At 45.6% G+C, this 19,101-nt stretch overlaps 1 protein-coding gene and 1 pseudogene across 1 annotated transcript in view; one reads left to right on the top strand and one right to left on the bottom strand.

The window, feature by feature from the left end:
* Lyrm4 (LYR motif containing 4) overlaps positions 1-19,101 on the bottom strand; it is a 135,714-nt gene that overhangs the window by 3,469 nt on the left and 113,144 nt on the right. The window lies entirely within an intron of this gene.
* On the top strand, positions 8,308-9,598 carry LOC116082723 (annotated as a pseudogene).

The following is a 19,101-nucleotide window of genomic DNA, read 5'->3' on the forward strand; positions in this document are numbered from 1 at the left end:
AGATCCATTGTGGATGTCTTTGGTAAAGTTCCATGATTTTAGAATGGCCTTTCTCTGGGTTGATGGGGCGCTGGGCCACATCTCTACCTGAAGGAATGTTCCTGTCTTCCCTCTGGCTCTGCTAAATGACAGGCCTGAGCACTTCTAGGTGATCTTTTCAGTTCCCTGTGCTCCAACAGTCTCACCTCTCAACTGAGTTCTCTGAGCCAGTGTACCTCTGTAGTGTGAAGTCTCTAAGCTAGTGGGGTAGCTCTGTGGTGTAAGGTCTCTGACCTAGTGTACCTCTGTAGTGAGGTTTCTGAACTGCTGGGGTACCTGTGTAGGTGTAGGTTTTGTAGCCAGGGGTGTTTTCCTGTAGTGTGAGGTCCCTCAGCTAGTAAGGAATCTGTGTGGTATAAGGTCCCTGAGCAGCTGGCAAGAATCTGGCCAGAGCAGATACTAGAGACATGAGGAAGAACAAGTGTCCTGAGATACCTAGAGGTGGGGCTGTTTCCTGCCCTCTCCCAGCAGGTGGCTTTCCTCCTAACCATCTGCTACCCACAGGTCATCAGCTTAGGAGATAAGTCAGCAGTCTGCTCTTTTCTCTGAGTAGCCTGTAGACCACATGTGGTCTCTACCTAGGGCCTGGATGAGGTAATGCACTCAAGTCCATGCTGTCTTACCCCACTCATGCCCCACTTCTGCTTACAAGTCAGGATGAACTGTATACAATACATCACTGAGTCTTGGCAGACAACAGTGCGTAGCAGACCAATGAGTACTGAGCATGAAGGATCTGAGGGCAAGGGTTCTGCAGAGAGATGGAGACAGGCAAGGTTTATAGGTGTAAAGTTGGTCACCATCATGCAGCAAACAGGCATCTGCTGGACAAGAGACATAGAGCACAGCGCCACTTGCCATTCAAGCTGAAGGATGAATAGCCTCTGTTCTGGAAGTCCTAGACGAATCCAGGTGAGACATCCAGGAGTTAGGTTAGACCTCTCAGAGTCAGTGGCCATAAGGCAAGGGCTCAGAGAAGCTGGAGCTGGGGCACGGTTGGGGACAGGCACGAACAAGGGCAGCAGTACAGAAACACAGGAGGGTTTCTTGGACCTTGAAAAGTGTCAAAGTCAGCAAGGGCTCATCTTGGAAGCAGAGGGACGGGATCGTAGGACAGAGAATAAAGTGAAGACGATAGAGGTTAGACAGATCGTGGTTCCTGAATCATTTTTAGAAAAGTGAGAGCCATAAAAATGTGTGTATCAGACGACTGACTCACACCTGTGGTGGCAAGATCCTGTTTCAGATCCACTTCTACTGCTGTGAGATCATCATCATAATTATTATTATTATTTGTTTTTTGAGATGAGGTTTCTCTGTGTAGCTCTGGCTGTCCTGGAACTTGTTGGGTTCACCAGGCTGGTCTTGAACTCAGAGATCCACCTACCTCTGTGCTGGGATTAAAGGTGTGCACCACCACTGCTTGGCAAGAGCAATTTACTTTAGTTCACAGGTTCACAGCCATTTTCTATCAGGGAAGTCAGGTTGATAGGGACTTGAAGCAGCTATTAATCCAGGGTCAAGAGCAGCGAGGGATGAATACATACACACTCAGCACTGATCTAGTATTCTCACTTTTATACTGTCCAGAACTCAAACTGAGGGAACAGTGTCCCCACTTTCAGGCTCGGTCTTCTTCCCACATCAGTTACGGCAATCAAGACGGTCTCCACAGCCATGCTCACAGGCCAACTGCTTTACCAAGACGGTCTCCACAGCCATGCTCACAGGCCAACTGCTTTACCAAGACGGTCTCCACAGCCATGCTCACAGGCCAACTGATTTACCAAGACGGTCTCCACGGTCTCCACAGCCATGCTCACAGGCCAACTGATTTACACAGTCTCACTGAGACTGTCTTCCCAGGTGATTCTAGCTTGTGGCAAGCTGACATCTACAATTAGAAACTCTTATACCAGTCCATACAGGATGGGACCAGCTGTGGCCAGTAGCAGTGAGGAATGAATACTTCAGTCTAGCAGGTGTGGAGGTGCAGGCTGCTGGATGATATGGTGAAGCACAGAAATGGGCATCAACAACAGCAAGATGGAGACTGATGTGTGTATATGATCCAAGAATCACAGGGTGGCACTGGGGGTGGGCTACTCTACTCTCTGTCCAGGGCCTGTTCCTCTATAAGTTAACATTCACTTTATTTCATGAATTATCCATCATTGTAATGGGTACAGTTACATTACTATAAAATTATATGCCTCTGTTATTGAAACAAGATCATCACAATGGATGACTTTGGGCTGTTTCTTTTTCCTTATTAGGGTCACTGTTTTGATCGAGAAGTCTACAGTCTAGTTTCCCTCCTCATAGCTACACACACCCATGGATGTGGTGGCTGACATCACTGGTGGATGATCTGGCCATGGGCTAGGCAAGTGCTCTACCACTGAGCTAACCCTCTGGCTCAGTGCTTCTCAACCTTCCTAATGCTGTGACCCTTTAATATAGTTACTCATGTTGTGCTGACCCCAACCATAAAGTTATTTTTGTTGTTACTTCATAACTGTCATTTTGCTGTTATGAATTGTAATGTAACTGTCTGATATTTTGATATATGATACGTGACCTGTGTAAGGCTCATTCCACCCACAAAGAGACTGTGGCCCACGGTTGAGAACCAAAGCTCCAGCCATACATGCCTTCACCTCTTTTCATTTGGTCTCCTGGCTATGTTTATGTTGCCTTGACACAAGCTAGAATTATCTGAAAGGAGGGAACTTCAACTGAGAAAAACGTCTCCATAAGATGCAGCTGTAGGGCATTTTTAATCAGTGATTGATGGGGGAGGGCCCAGCCTATTGTGAGTGGTGCTATCACTGGGCCGGTGGGTCTGAGTTCTGTAAGAAAGCAGGGTGAGCAAGCCAGTAAGCAGCATTCCTCCACAGCCTCTGCATCAGTTCCTGACTCCAGGCTCCTGCTTTGTTTGATTGATTTCTTGTCCTGACTTCTTTCAATGATGAACAGTGATGTGGAAGTGTAAGCCAAATAAACCCTTTCTCCCTCAAGTTGCTTCTGTCATGGTGTTTCAGCAATAGTAATCCTAAGACACTTGGCCTTCTTTCTCCTTGCTATATGAACTGGATGGCTGGATCACCAAAGCTATCTGGCACTGTGAGAGAAGTCAGATCTGGGAGTCACACACTAAGAATGAGGGTATAGAGGAAGTACCTGGATCTCTGATGTTCATGGAGCTGCCCTGCTAGCCCAGGGTACCCTCCTTTGATTGCACTATGGCACAGATTTTGGAGGGACTTGAAGGGGGGCAGTGTCCTGGGATTGGACTCAGGGGTGGTGGTGTCCTGGGATTGGACTCAGGGGTGGCGGTATCCTGGGATTGGACTCAGGGGTGGAGGTGTCCTGGGATTGGACTCAGGGGTGGAGGTGTCCTGGGACTGGACTCAGGGCCTTACACATTATAAGCAAGCACCCTGCCATTGGGCTACTACATTCCTAGCTCCTGCCCCATTTGTTTTATATATAGGTTTAAATGTGCAGGGCATTTAACTGATTTATACAGTGTTTTCCAGCATGCAAAGCCTTGTATTCAATCCTTAGAACTTCATAAACCAGATGCACATCTACTTATCAAGCACTTGGGAAATGGAGGCAGGAAGATCAATGTTGAAAGTCATCTTTGGTTCATACTGATTTCAGGTCCAGCCTGGACTACATGAACCCTGTCTCAAAGACAAAACCAAAACCAACCAAACTAGAGAAAGTGCACGCACACAAAACAAGGTATTTACAAAACAAGGTATCTACTGTCTCTTTCAAGAAAGACTTTGTAAAGTTGTGTGTGTGTGTCTGTGTGTGTTTATGTGCACGAGTGCAGATCATACTGCCTGTGGTACTGTAGTTTGTGTGAACAGAGCCTATGATGATTCCACAGCAATAACATGGATTAATGACAACTTCCTCAGGACATACCTATCCCATCATCAGTGATGCATGGCTTTACTTGGTGACTAAGAGTGATGGTGTGTTGCAACCTGTGGTGGTAAGGTTCTATGCTGGCTATTGTGAAACCCAAATCTGCTGTGGCTAATACAGTGTATAAATACAGACCCAATGAAGGCAAGCTGATAAAAACAGCAATAGGCCAACCATGTCCTGCAACAAGAATGTCCACTGACTGTTAAACAGAAGTGAACAGTATAATGTTGGCTGAGCACAGAGTTTTACACCATAATCCAGGACTATAGGGATTAACCCAGAGCAATTACAGGAGAGGTAAGGGGAACATTGATTTTCACAGGGAGGGAATCCCAAACAGCTATCTCAATGAGTGCTATGGAACAGAGTCCACAATTGTACATCTAACTGTCCTGTTGCATTTTTCAGGCCTGTACAAGGCGTCAGCATATGCAGGAGGCTGGTGGGATTCAGGCTGCAACACTGATGACACAGCATGCTGCCACTAGGCTGCAGGCTAGACAGTTACATCAAGGGAACTAAGGAAGTGCAATTAGCAACTTCAATTTACAGCCCCCTCAGAACCCACAAATGACTTCCACAGCCATACAATCACTGTGCATAAATTGGCCATTAAAATGGATCACACCTTTCTTCTATAAACTTTCAGAATTGGCATTAGAGTCTATTTGAAAAGGACAGATTATTCAGCTGCAAGAAGAAGGCAAGAAAACAGAATTATCTTAGTCCTTGAGGTCTTTACTGCTAAGTCTTCAGAAGTGATGTACAATCACCCTCCAATGCACCTGAGACTCAAGGGTAGGAGAGCTGGGCTCAACAGCCAGAAGTGGGGGTAGAAAGACCTGCTGGTGGAATGGATCTGCCCTGCCAGGAATCCTAAACCTGCCCTTGCTACTTCCTGCTTGTTTCACAGAGTAGCAGGGAACCAACTAGACAACAGGTATGGGGAGCACTCAGCAATTGTTCTAGCTATGCCCAAAGACCAAATGTAGAAGAGAGGCACATGGCAAGTGTGTATGAAAGGCTGCTTATGTGCATGACCGATCTCAGTCATGATGTGTATCAACTTGAGCAATCTTTGAAGGCCCCTCTCTTTCTACCTGCAAGAGCATATGGGTCTGTAATGATTAAAATGGCATGCCAATGTTATGGATGATAAGGCCATGTGGCTTTGAATATGAGGTTTTTTGTTTTTTTTTTTTAAATTGGGTTGAACTTGAGAAACTTGTGGTTTCCTGCCCAGGAGGGCCCTTGTACTCTTAACTGGTCTGAGGGCTTGGTGAGAAGAGCGTGCATAGACACTGGAAGTGACAAGAGAGATATGGACTTCTGGCTGTGCTGGTAAGATTCAAGGTAGACCATTGCTACTCGCTTCCTTGAGGTTACTAAAGCTGGCCAGGCATAGCCATTTCCTGGGCAAGTGGCAAATGTGCCCCAAAAGCATGTGATGACACCATTACTCTCCATCATGAGGAAAGTGACAGGGCATCGAACGAGCATTTGCAATATTCCAGCTGCTGCTCTAAGTGCTCAAGAGTATTTCATGTAAGAGAACATAACTTGTTTTGCTTTAATAATCATTGAAGGCATGTCCTTGCTTGCATGAGCATGTTCTTCCATTTCACACACTGACTCGAGTATCACAGTGATCCACACTGAACATATGATAAAAGCCAGTGCAGTACCAACTGTCACAGTAACTAAAACCATACCAAAATAGAGCCTTAATTAGGAAGGTGTGGTGTTGATGAGACAGCTCCGTGTGTAAAGACGTCTGCCAAGCACAGTGATCTGAGTTCACTTCTCTGGACTTACAGGATGGAAGGGAACAAATGATCCTGCATGCTATTCTCTGATATTTACATGTGTATTTGTAGCATGGGTCTGTGTGCTATACATATGTACACATAAATGTAATAATATTTTAAAAAAAAGGAACTATGCATGATCTTCGGGAATAAACTAGAAAACTTAAGATCTAGGCTGGGTGTGGTGATGCAAGTCTGTAATTCCTGCACCCAGGAGGCAGTTTGTCAGCCTCGGATACAGCATTTTCAGGCCAACACTATATGTAATGAGACTGTCTTAGAAAGCCAAAATAACAAAATTATCCTTCTGCCTAAACTTAGAAATTTAGACTACCCCCTCTTCTGCAAGGTTTCATATTATAGCTCCAAACTAACCTACAACTAGTTATGTAGCCCCGGCTGGTCTCAAACTCCTGGGATTCTGCTTTAGCATTCCAAATGCTTGGATTCAAGTGTGAGCAACTGTGCTCAGCTTCTAAAACAGATTTTAATGAAATGTGAGGCCAGTCGTCTTATGGAAAGGCATAATTTATTGGGCTAATAGGAAGAGGAGGATGAGGCTGCATGTAGAGGACACACAACCCCAGCTTCAAGTTGAGGTAGGAGAAATTGAAGCCAGCCTGGGCTCCACAGGAAGACCTGACAGGACAAAACAGGGACAGGACAAAACAGTTCCAGACAGACAAGCCACCAAAAGACAATGATGCCAAAACAGAGAACACTGTGAAAACAAAACTCTGAAATCATTTTTGGGATACACCCAAAATAGCAGGGTATTCACCAGAGGTGAGAGGTCAACACAGCAGAGCCTTTCACACTGGACCCCGATATCAATTAGCTGACAGTCTCACTCTTGGGGATTTGGGTAGACTTGAAGGGGTTATTAAGAATATTTCTCTGAAGTATCCTATAGATCCTTAAGTATATGTTAAAAGTGTTTTTCCCAAGGTGATCATGGATTTCTGGGAAGATACACTGAATTTATCTTGTGCTTCCAAACATTCAGTTTCAGAAGAACATTTTAAAGCTCTCTCACTCTCGCAACATGGCTATACTTAACAGGGGATTTGGAAGGCAATAAGCGCAACAAAATACCTTTCAGCTACCAATTAATGAATCTCCCATGGAATTCCAGCTTGAGGCCTTTTTTCAGAGGGCAAGTACCCAGCTGCCCACTCTCCCTGGCCTGTACTGCAGAGGGCACTCACAGCATCAGGACCTCTGGCTTATGCCAAAGCTGGACAGCTTGTCCAACTGCCATCCACTTAGCCACTTTCTGTGACACCACGGCAGCCTTGACACCACTGCCTACTCTGCCTGTAAGCCCTGAGTTAGACACTGAATCCTTCTTAATGAGGACAGAGATGCTGACATAATACTTGTCCCTGTGTAGTAACTGCTCCTGGCAAGAGTAAAGAATAGTGTTGTGGTGTAGCTCACTTGTAGAACAATTGCTTGGCAATTTTCAGGTATAATTATCAGCAAGGAAAAAAAAAAGGAAAAGAAAAAAATAACAAATATACTCCCCTCCTTACATCCCACACCATAGCTAGCAATTATTGTTGTTATCCTTGCTCATAGGGACAGAGAAAGCAGATATAAATGGGCATGCTCTCATTAACATATTCCTGCATCCTGTGTACAATGGCTGCCCATGCAGGATTGGTGATATACAGTGATCTTTCTTTCAAGTGTTCTAGTTTGGACAAAGGATGGCATAGTTCTTTCACCTGCCTGAGTCATCTTATTTGTTTGCATGTCTGATGTTCAGTTACAGAAGTAAGCCCACTCTATATGACGGCCTTCCTTTGTGTTCCAGGGGGAAATATAACTATTTTAAGGGATCTCAGAGAACTGTGGCCTCTAAGGAGCTTGAAGTCACAGTCAGAAGGCTTCCCATTTCAACAAGCTTTTGGTTCTTGCTACAGGGACAGGTCTGTTTTGAATGGATGCATGTGTGGGTGCAGAGGCTCCTAACAAGTCTATAGCCATAATAAGGTGGGAGGGGTTAGCTTTTCCAGGTAGTCACTGCCTGGGCAACACTAGAGTTGCTCATTAGGGAAGCCATGGCATGAGGGGAAGGCAGGCAAGACACTGCTCTTTTCTTCTGATTGACATTCTTGTGTAATAAATGACAGGGAGTGTAATCTAAGGAGATTTGGGGTAAGCACTTACCCTTACTATTATTACTGAATGAGTACTCTTTAAAACAAACAAATAAACAAACAAACAAACGAACAAACCAACCAACCAACCAACTAACCAGCTCATCCCACAGTGGAGTAGTTTCTAACCAAGTCCTTCTAGAAGGTAAGGCTACATACAATAAATGGTGAGACTGCAGGTATGGTCCTGCTGTAAGACATGAGGACCTGTGCACTGGTCTCAAGAGCTGGTGCTTGTGGATGCTTCCAGCTCTGGTCTAGACCAGTGCTCAGGGTATGGAAGTGGTTAAGAAACAGGAGACAGGAACAGACAGGATACTGATGGGAGAGGCTGGGCAATGAGCAAGATGGTGCAGACTGAGGGCTCCAAGAGGAATGTCTGTTACTACTATGATGGGGATGTTGGGAACTACTATTATGAACAAGACCACCCAATAAAGACTAACCAAATCTGCATGACTCCCAAACTGATGCTTAACTATGGTCCCTATGGAAAAATGGAAGTCTATCATCCTCACAAAGCCAGTGCTGAGGAGATGACCAAGTACCACAGCAATTACAACATTAAACTCTTGTGTTCCATTTGCCCAGATAACACATTTGAACACAGCCAGCAAATACAGAGATTCAACAATGGTGAGGACTGTCCAATATGGCTTAAATTCTGTCAGGTGTGTCTACTGGTGACTTTGTGGCACGTGCTGTAAAACTTAAAAAGCAGCAGATGGACATTGCTGTGAACAGGGCTGGGTAGCTGTATTCACCATGGCAATGGCTTGGAAGAGGCCTCCTATACCACGGACCGGGTTAGGATTGTGTCCCTTCATAAATATGGAGAATACTTCCTGGAATCTGGGGACCTATGGGACATTGGGGCTGGTAAAAGCAAGGACTATGCCATTAACTACCCACTCTGAGATTGGATTCATGATGGGTCCTATGAAGCCATTTTCAAGCTAGTCATGTCCAAAGCTATGGAGATGTTCTAGCCTAGTGCAGTGGTCTTACAATGTGGCTCAGATTCCCTGTCATGTTACTTCAATCTGACCATCAAAGGGCATGTGGAGTTTGTCACGAGTTTCAACTAGCCTATGCTAATGCTGGGAGGAGGCAGCTAAGGAAAAGGCTATACCATCTGTAATGTTGCTCCGTGCTGGACTTATGAAAGAGCTGTGACCCTGGACACAGATCCCTAAAGAGCTACCATACAATTACTGCTTTAAATACTTTGGACCAAATTTTAAGCTTTACATCAGCCCTTCCAATATGACTAACCAGAACACTAATAAATACCTAGAAAAGATCAAGCAGAGGTTCTTTGAGAACTTGAGAATGCAGCCCTATGCCCTTGGCAATCCCAGAGGACAGTGATGAGGACGAGGAAGATGCTGACAAATGCATCTCCATCTGCTTCTCTGACAAACTCACTGCCTGCAAGAAAGAATTCTCTGATTCAGTTGAGGAGGGAGAGGGTAGTCGTAAGAACTGTTTTAATTTCTAAAAAGCCAGAAGAGTCAAAACAGAGGATGAAAGAGAAAGATCCTGAAGAGAAAAAAAAAGAAGTCACAGAAGAGGAAGAAAACCAAGGAGGAGAAGGTAGAAGCCAAAGGGGTCAAAGAAGAGGTCAAGTTGGCCTGAGCAAGGCCTACAGCTGTCTTCTCCATTTCCTCCCTTTTCCTTAATCTCTCAGATTTTATACTTTTTATTCCTCTGTGTATTTATATAAAATATATTAAATATAACATCTCCAGGTACTAGATAGGAACCAAGGCCAGGGCCCAGGGCAGTGGTGCTGGGAGACCTCTTCCCAGAGCTACCTTGTCCATCTTGCCCCAGGTCTTAGTTTTGAACCATGTAGGGTCTGAGTGGAAAGAAATCAACCAGAAGACAAAATCCTGAACTGCCAAGTACCTGTTAAGGAGTTCTGTTAAGATGCCGTTATTAGGGCTTCTACAAGGGGTGACTAGGTCTTCTGGGCTCCTTTATTCAGGCTTAGGTAGTAATATCAGCCATTTTTAGATTGGTTCTTTTTATACCTTCGCACTGGTCTTGGGCAAGCAGAAAAACTTACATTGCTCTGTCTTCCCCAATTCTGTAGGTGGAGGTTGTTAGCCTAGTTTCCTTTTTGATATATTTTCATTTTGTGAGACTCTTTGTAATAAAGCAGCACATTTCTATAGAAAGAGAAAAACAAAACAAAGAGCAGGAGACAAGTACTTGTTCTAGCATATTCTCCCACCTCTGCTGGGCTAGGGTAGAACTGGTAAGGCAGGGAAACAAACATGCCTGGCTGGAGTCCCTAGGAGCCTCATGGAGCATTGCATAACAGGCTCTGTGAAATGAAAGCATCCGAACAGTAGATCCAACTCAGGCACCCAGCCCTTCTTGGAATTGAGAAAACCTGGGACCCAAACATCACGTCAGAGTACAACTTGGTTCTTTGCCAGGCATGGTGACAGCAGAGTCTGGGCGCATTGCCAGAGACAATGTTCCACTGGAGGTCATGCTCCTGCACTAAGGGAGACCCAAGTTTGGTACACGTCAGCCCTTGAACTTAGCACTGAGGTCACCAGCACCTCAGCAGTAGGCCCTGTCCCGATACAGTTAGTGGCAAGGCTGTGCAAATGCTCACTATCCCTCCTTGGTTACAGGCCAGAATGAGCAAACTCTGGGAACTGGAAACTTCTACTTCTTTGGAAAGTTAGTTATATCAAATGATTGTTGGCTGGAGCACGCAGGTGGAAGGATGTCTTGCTAAAGCAAACTGTTTTCCTGAAGCAGACAGTGGTGAAAGGATGTTTGGATATAGCAGACATGTGAAAGGATGCTTGATAAAGGAATATAAATATGACCCTCAGACGGTGGGAGAGGAGCACTGAGCCTAGGTTTGGTTTCCTCCACACCTATTATTCAATAAAGACACGCATGTATTGTTTGCTTTACATAGTGTTGTTGAGCTCAAGTTGTGATAACTCCAACACTGAGAGAAACTTGCCCAAGAACTGCTTGTAGCTTGCTGCTTCTGCGGCCTCGCCTCAAGCCAGTTAGCGAGCCTGGTGGTTTCTTCAGGATTGTACTACAGTTGCTGGTTGGTGCCTGATGTTGGCTTGCTGAAAGGATTGGACTGTAGCTGCCAGTTAGTGTGTGGTGTCTGCCTGCCTAGAGGACTGGTCTGCAGCTGCTGAATTATATTTGGCGTTTGCTACAGGGCTGAACTGCTGCCCAAGAGGATCACAGCCAAAGAACTATGGCTGAGCAGGTCCACTTCCCCCATATTCTAATAACTTTTCTCTTCTACTACCTCTGCTGGGTGGTGGGCTAGAGAAGAGGTTGAACCTTTATTAAAAGTAGGTTGCAAAAACATTTATGCCTATACTCCTGACTATTCATCTGTGATGAACACTGGGGCACTATGCTGCCCTAGCTATCCACTCCCTCAGGACCACTGTTATTAGGGTGAATGAGAAGGCAGACTCAGAGACGCTGTTCAGGACAAAGGCCAGCCCTGCTCATCCACTGCAGATGTTCAGCCTACCTCTGCTTTAGCAGCTTTCAGTTTGCCATTGTTACCAGTTGACTACCCAGCACCTTACTTGGCTGGACAGGGAACAGTTCTGCAGTCTGCACTGCTTTATGTGATTCTTTAGGTTTTAGACTTTGTGGGCTTCCAGAATTGAGGGATCATTACTCAGAGTCATGGTTTCCTCAGTTATGAACACAGCAGAGCGCAGGCCAAGGTGGGAGCCCCACAGAGGAGTCAGTGCTGAAAGACTCTGGGTAGGAGTCAGGATCACACTCATTTTCACATTCAGGCCTATGCAATGCCCTCATTTACTGGTCCCTTTCAAAAGCTGCCCGGGGAAGTTTGATGAAAAAGTTCCCCATGATTCACAGTGAGTGCCCTCTTTTCTGGTTGTGCTCAATCATTTTGTACATCCAGTGCTTTCTGGAAGTTTCTCTGGGTGCATTCTATCCCAAACATTCCTAACAGGATGCTGACAGCTGGCATCAGGTCCCCTTCCTGTGCCCTCATTTCTGACGTCAATGAAGCACATGCTAGAGAGGCTGGGAAACAACAGAAACAAAGGACAGGAGTCCTTTGTTTGTCAGCGGGCAGGTTCTGACAGCTGTTCTCCTGCTGGCCACCCAGAGAGCTTGGGGCCCACAGGTTTGCAGTAGTTATGGCCCCTTGCTCACAGGCCCACAGGGAGCTGTGAGTAACACCCAAAGACTTTAGGTATGTGGTTAGTAGTAATCTCTTTCCAGTGCTTTAGCACTGGCAAGAATGGTATTACAATCCAGGGTCACTCTGACTAACTGCGCTCCTCCATATCTCTCCCTCTAGCAGTCATGTTGTAGAGTACGCCACAATAGTCACTGGGAGAAAAATATCAGTGTGATCCAGACTGCTTGGCAGGCCCTCAGAGGGGCCCCAAGTCCTATGTGAGATCTTATTCCAGTTCAGTGGCAAGGAGATAGGAGCTGAGCTGGACAGGGATGTGCAAGGAACCAGGACATCAGCAGCCACACATGCAAGGGGAAGAACACAGACTCTGTTAACACAGGCATCAAAGAGCTACTTCCTGAATGTTCCTCCAGACCTCCCAGGTCACAGGGTCAGGGAGACATGAGTTCATGTGCAAGATTCTTGCCTTTCTTGAAATGTCTGGGTAAAGAAGACTCTTGGCTAAGGGATAGGACAAGGCTATCTATACCATACTTGGGAAAATGTCAAGCTATACCATCCTTAAATAAACAGCTGCTCCCTTTGGCTACACCTTTCTCAGATGTCTGGCCCTCACATTCCTGAATGTTACTGTCTCCTTCCTCCCAGATGCCTCATGCTTACAGCTATTTGTCAATGCCCCTTACTCTGCTTTCCAGCTTGGCTGTCTTTCATTCAGAATGACCATGGCCAGGCCTCAAAGACAGTGCAATGCCTTGTACATCACTCATAGGGATGGGGCTCAGGAGGAGTCTGGGCTACTACTGTGAAGGGGGTCTAGTCTGTGTGGACAGGCTGCTAGTCACAATGCTGAGGCTTCCCTCTTTTCAAGGGAGGAAAGAGGCCCATGGCCCTTAGTTTACTGTAGGAAGTTACTCTGGATGGGGCAGGAAGGGAGGGCAAAAGCAGGGCCTGAAATGCCAGTAGACCTCTCACCTCCTCCAGAACATGTCTGCCCATGTGTTGCCTTCATTCCCACCATGCTGATAATGGACTAAAGCTCTGAAGGTTTAACTCTAAACCTCTGCTAGCCAAACACAGTTAAATGCTTTGTTGAACTCATGGTAACTTTTCATAGCAATCGAATCCTGATACCAAGTAAGAGAAGCACCAATATCTGAAGGCATCCTTGGGCCCCTAGCAGAGGTGTCAACCTCTGCATCTGAGCATTCTCCACCCACTTCTGTGCTCACAGTATGTATAGCCCAGGCTGTCCTCGAACTCGTGATCCTCCTGCCTCTGCCTCCTTCAGTAAATCCTACTGGCGTGCGCCACCACAACCTGCTGTGCTCACAGTATGAGTCACAGCTTCTAAGACATGCACTGGATGGACACTACTTTGGTGGATGAAACTAGTCTCTACAAGCCTGCAGAGGGAATGAACCAGGTCTTGAGTCACAAACCCATAGTGACTTCACCAGTCTTCTGCAATGGCTGGGGACACTGCCCAGAGCAGCTCAGACTGATGACAGGACCCTGGTCAGCCTTGGTTGAACAATTGTCCTGGCTTATATCCCCCTACTCTACTGAAGCAGGAATTCATGATAGGCAGTAGGGGAGAAGAGGAGAACAAGTTGCTCTCACATTACAGTGAGACTACATATTAGGGTTAAAAAGAATATCAAGTTAAAACTTTAAAGGTGGGAACAATAGGCATGAGAAATAAAGAAGCTTGTAGCTGGTCGTGAGTTAGCCAAGTGGACCTAATAAGAGACAGATAGAGGCTCTGGGAGAAGTAAGGCCAGTGTTGGTGGGCTGGCTGCCTAAGATCCACGGACCCTCTGTGGAACACATGCTCGTTTACATAGTGTTGCTTCTAAAACAACTAATCAGTAGAAGGTAAATTCTAAGTAAAGTCAGTTTCTAAAAGCCCCTATCCATTTTAGGAGATCCAATTTGCCCAAAGAATCAAGAGTTAAACATGAGGTAACTAGGAACAGTTGTAGTTACATCTTGACAGCTGTGATAAGTCAGCTATTCACCATGATGAAGCACAAGCCACTATACAAACATGAGAACAAAGAGCATAGCCAGGAGACATCTGCAAAGTCTAAGCTAGCAGGCCAATGACTAGGAGTCAAGATCAACAGCTAAAAGGGGGCTTCAGAGATGAGGGCAGGTGGGGCTTCAGCTACTCCTACCTGGGCAGGCAGGACATGAACTGAGCATGATCATCTTGTTTTGGACAGGGGAACATGGACACAACCTGGGGCCTTCTAATAGGATAACTAGTAGATTTACCTTATCAATATCTATTCATAATTCTCAATTAAGTCTTTACTCAAGGCCTCTCAGTGGTCAGCCTCTTGGGGCCCGTTTCACTGTGCTAAGAGCTTTGCTTTCTTTCTCTGTTGAACCTTTATCAATCTTAGGCCTGGGGCTAGAGAGACAGTTTGGTGGTTATACGTACTGGCTGCTTTTTTAGGGGACCTAGATTCGATTCTCAGAATCCACATGGTGGCACATAACTGTCTATAACTCCATTCTCAGGGGATCCAATAGGTACCAGGCATGCACATGGTTCACAAACATAAATACAGGCAACATACATATATATACAATAAAAACCAAAAACCAAAAAACCTTAGGCTTTTCCCTCACTTTCTTCAAATTCTCATACTTTAAAAAAAATTCTCCTTAATAGAGGGCTGGAGAGATGGCTCAGTGGTTAAGAGCACTTCTAGAGGTCCTGAGTTCAATTCCCAGCAACCACATGGTGGCTCACAACCATCTGTAATGGGATCTGATGATAGGCACTTAGTCACTGTTCTATTGCTGTGAAGAGACACTATGACCTTGGCAACCCTTAGGAAAGAAAGCGATTAACTGGGGGCTGGCTTACAGTCTCAGAGCCCTAGTCCATTAGCATCATGGCAGGGAGCACGGTGGCACATGCTCCCCAAGACAGCTGCAGTATGCATAAAATGCTTATCCTCTGTTCTACCCAGGGATAGAGGCTGTTTCCAGCCACAGCGCTGATGCACTGCAGAAAGGGATTCAGAGCAACTGTTCTCTGGAGGCCATGGCTGTGCCTTCAGATGAGCTTACCTTCAGCTGCTATGGGAAGGTACAAGAAAATTAATCCCTGCCCAGACACATTTTTGTCACTGCTGATTTTAAAAAGGACCCATGACTTGGACTTTTCAATTCTAGTTGCTTCAAATAAATCTGATGATGTACACTGACTTCATACTTCCATAGTAGCAACTGAAACTGCTCCACATTTTAAAGTTTCCACAGCATTACACACTTTGTTGGCTTATCTGCTCCTTGTAAAGTATGGGTAGCAGATATCTCCATCACCACCACCATCACCTTCATCTCTGTGGGAGTTTGAATAAGAATGGTCCCATAGACTCATGTACGTTAGTGGTTAGTCATCAAGGAGTGGAACCATTTGAAAGTAATTAGGAGGTGTGGCCTGGCTGAGTAGATGTGGCCTTGTCAGAGAATGTGTGTCACTGGAGGGTGGGCTTTGAGGTTTCAGAAGCCCTTGCTAGGTGCAGTCTTTCTCTCTCAGTCTGTGGACTAGGACACAGCTCTGAGCTATTGCTCCAGTGCCCTGTGTGCCACCGCGCTCCCTGCCATGATGCTAATGGACTAGGGCTCTGAGACTGTAAGCCAGCCCCAGTTCAGTGTGTTCTTTCATAAGGGCTGCCTTGGTTGTGGTGGCTTTCAGCAACAGAACAGTGACTAAGTCCCTTACCACCATTACCAATGCCACTGCCACTATCTCTACTTTACAGGTACAGAGATCAAGAGTCTAAAGGTAAATTTATTTATCAAACTTCATGGAGTTAAAACTTAGTACTTTAGTTTGAAGCTTATTTCTAAATTTAAATTTTTTAATCGACATACAGAATCTCAGTTAACCCTGTAAATGATATAGATTAAAAAAATCTGTGCAAAAAAATTAAAACAAATAAAGAATCACAATCCTTCCCCATAAACTACCTTTACCTCTGCATACGAATCCTGTAATAGTTTTAAATGGCCAGGCAGTCATCACCTTCATATGTAGACTTATGCTGCCTGATGTTACTAATTGGATGGTTATTATTATTATTTTTTTTTTGGTCCTGGGGATAGAACCTAGGGCCTTCAGCATGATAGGCGGTGCCCTAACACTGAGTTAACCCAGCCCACTAACTGATGTGAACTGAAGTTTGTGGTAAAAAAAAAGAAAAAAAAAAAAGCCACAGCTTTGTTAGATTCTGCAAGGATGACTGATCAGAATTCTCTGATTGAGGAGAGCTGGAATGTTGAAAATCCAGAGCCAATTTATCTTGAGTTATCTTCAGTCCCATTAATATCTGTTCATTGCCATATTTACCTGATCTGTCATCCTTGTGACTATCATGTGAAACCTTTTGGGAGGGATTAAGAAGTAATTAGTAACCATTAACCCAAAAGCTAAGAATGCTATCAACACCTGGAACCTACAGCAGAGATTTCCTCACTTTCTTACAACCTGCTTACCTGATGTTCTCACCAATGTGTTTACAAATTATTTTGACTTTTGACTTTTTTTTATTCTTAACTATAAAACATGGTATTCAGGGGAAATGAAATTTTGCATTCCTGGGCAATGGTCAGTCATATCTGGGGAAGGCCCCAGAATAAACCACGTTTTTCTTTGAAGTGAAGGCTTTGTTTTGTGTTGAGAGTGAGCATTCTATGACCACACAGCACACACTGTATCTCAGTAGCTGGAGCCCCAGCCTCAGCTAGACATGAACACCTAGGGCTGTTTGGTGTGGTAACTCAGGCTTGTAACCCCAACACGCAAGAGGTGGGGCAGAGGCAGGAGAGTCACAGCTCTGAGGTCAATCTGCACTCTCCAGGGGTCTCCAGGTCAGTCTTAGCTTCAGTGGGAGAAAAAAGTCTTTCCTCATCCCGCTCTCTGCCTCCTCGCTCACTTTTCATTTTCCCACCTGACAGGAGAGGTGTTGACTGAGAAACCTTCCCTAAGCTCATGTGCTTGAGCACTGCTCCCCAGTTGGTGGTACTGTCTGGGAACGTTTAGGAACCTTAGGAGGTGGGGTCTTGCTAGAGAACACATGTCACTGGCTTTGACAGTTTACAGCCTTGCCTTACTTCATGCATGTGGACAAGACTGTTTCTGATCAGCCAGCCTTCCATCCTACTGCCTCTCCTGCTGTTTTGGACCCCACCTCTCGAGCCGTAAGCCCAAGTAAAGCTTTCTGCCTTAAGCTGATTTTAGTCATGGTATTTGACCACAGCCATAGCAAAGGAACTAACATACTGCTTCCTCTGGGGGGCGGGGGGAGCATGGATTCAAGGACATGAGCACAATATAATCGTGAATGCACCAGGAATCCATACTGGCACTGAGAGCCTCTGTGGAGGGAGCCCTCCCTTCCCACCTCTGGGTCACTCCTGCAGTGCAGTGTGAGGTGCCTGAGTGCCTGTAGCAACCCCAAGGTTAGTCAGTTGGTCTTTGACACTGTTTGTCTCAGAACACTATACACTTGCTGTCATTTGCTTTGCGTAGTTTATGTAATTGTCTCCAATGAGAGGTTCAGCTCTGTGCAACCCGGGGCTGTGTTAGCCATGTGTCTTAAAGGACCTGGGAAACTAGGGAAGCCAGAATTGGCCAGTAGGCTGGTATTCATGATCCTTTACATGTGGCTGGTGCAGACAGAGAAGGCTCTTGCTTACTTCAATGAATCTTAAGTTGCTGGTGCCACCCCCAGAGACACTCCAGGCCACATCAGCCTTCAGCACACATGGCTGCAGTGGCTCTGCAGTTAACTCATCTCACTCCAACCTGTTCTTTTTCGAGCCTGAGAGTAAAGGATCGGTGTGGTCTGCAGCAACATTTGGATGGTGGACAAACACCTTGTTATGGTTGGCATCTTAGTACCCCAAGGCCCTCACAACAAAGACTTGATCATCGATGTGAGGCACTGCTGGAAGGTTCTGGAACCTTTAGCTGGTGGGGTCTAGAAGAAAGTTAGGTTACTGGGAGTGTGGCATGAAGGCGATATTGGGACCTCTGCCCTTTTCCTTCTTTCTTTGCTTTCTGGCTGCCATGAGGTGAAGAGTCTTTCTCCAACCTATGTGGTGCACAGTGAGATATGGCCCAAAAGCAAGGGACTTAGCCAACCACAGACTGAAACCTCTGAAAGAATAAGTCCCAACAAATCTTTCTTCCTTATAGCCTGACACTGACTAACTTCCACACTCCTCTTCTGCCAGCTTCACAGACAACTCACAAAGAGGCCACAATCTGTCCCAGTGCTTGGCATAGTAACTCCCTTTCTTGTGAATACAGGAAAGAATTCCAAGAAGAGACCTTGTCCAAGATCCCAGGTAGAGCCTGGTAGGGTAGAAAGCCAGAAGGTTGACAGGGTGCCAGCACAGGTGAATCTAGCAAGGAAGAGCTTCCTCTCTATGCTGTTCCCCCAAGCCATTCTCATGGACACAACACTGTCATGACACTCATGAACCTAGAAGGCTACTCCCAGTTTTCACATGAGTTCAGTGACAAAAGGGGTTTCGTTTTGATCTGTCAGTCTCAAAAACAATCTAGTATAGACATTGTCCAGTTTGTGATGTGTTTTGGTTCACACAGGGTAGATTATCACTGCACTCAGCAGCAAGACGAAGAAAAGCCTGACCTTGGATCTAACCCTACAGTGCCTGTCAATGTGACAAGATCCTATTCCACAGTAATCTGTAGCAATGTCACCTTTGCCTTTGCTGTGCTCAGCTGCTTCACTGGAGTGACATGTTCCCATCACTTAGCTTTGGGACCCTAATACAGGAAGCTCAGAATTTAAAACAACCCCGAGTGCTTTTATTATCTAGGATTTATAGTTGTTGTTACTGATAGAAACATCCTAAATTGTGCTAAGGCAAAACTGGCTCCCCAAGAGCTTCAAGAACACAA

Source organism: Mastomys coucha, unplaced genomic scaffold (assembly GCF_008632895.1).
Source record: "Mastomys coucha isolate ucsf_1 unplaced genomic scaffold, UCSF_Mcou_1 pScaffold7, whole genome shotgun sequence".
In the NCBI taxonomy this organism is placed as follows: Eukaryota; Metazoa; Chordata; class Mammalia; order Rodentia; family Muridae; genus Mastomys; species Mastomys coucha.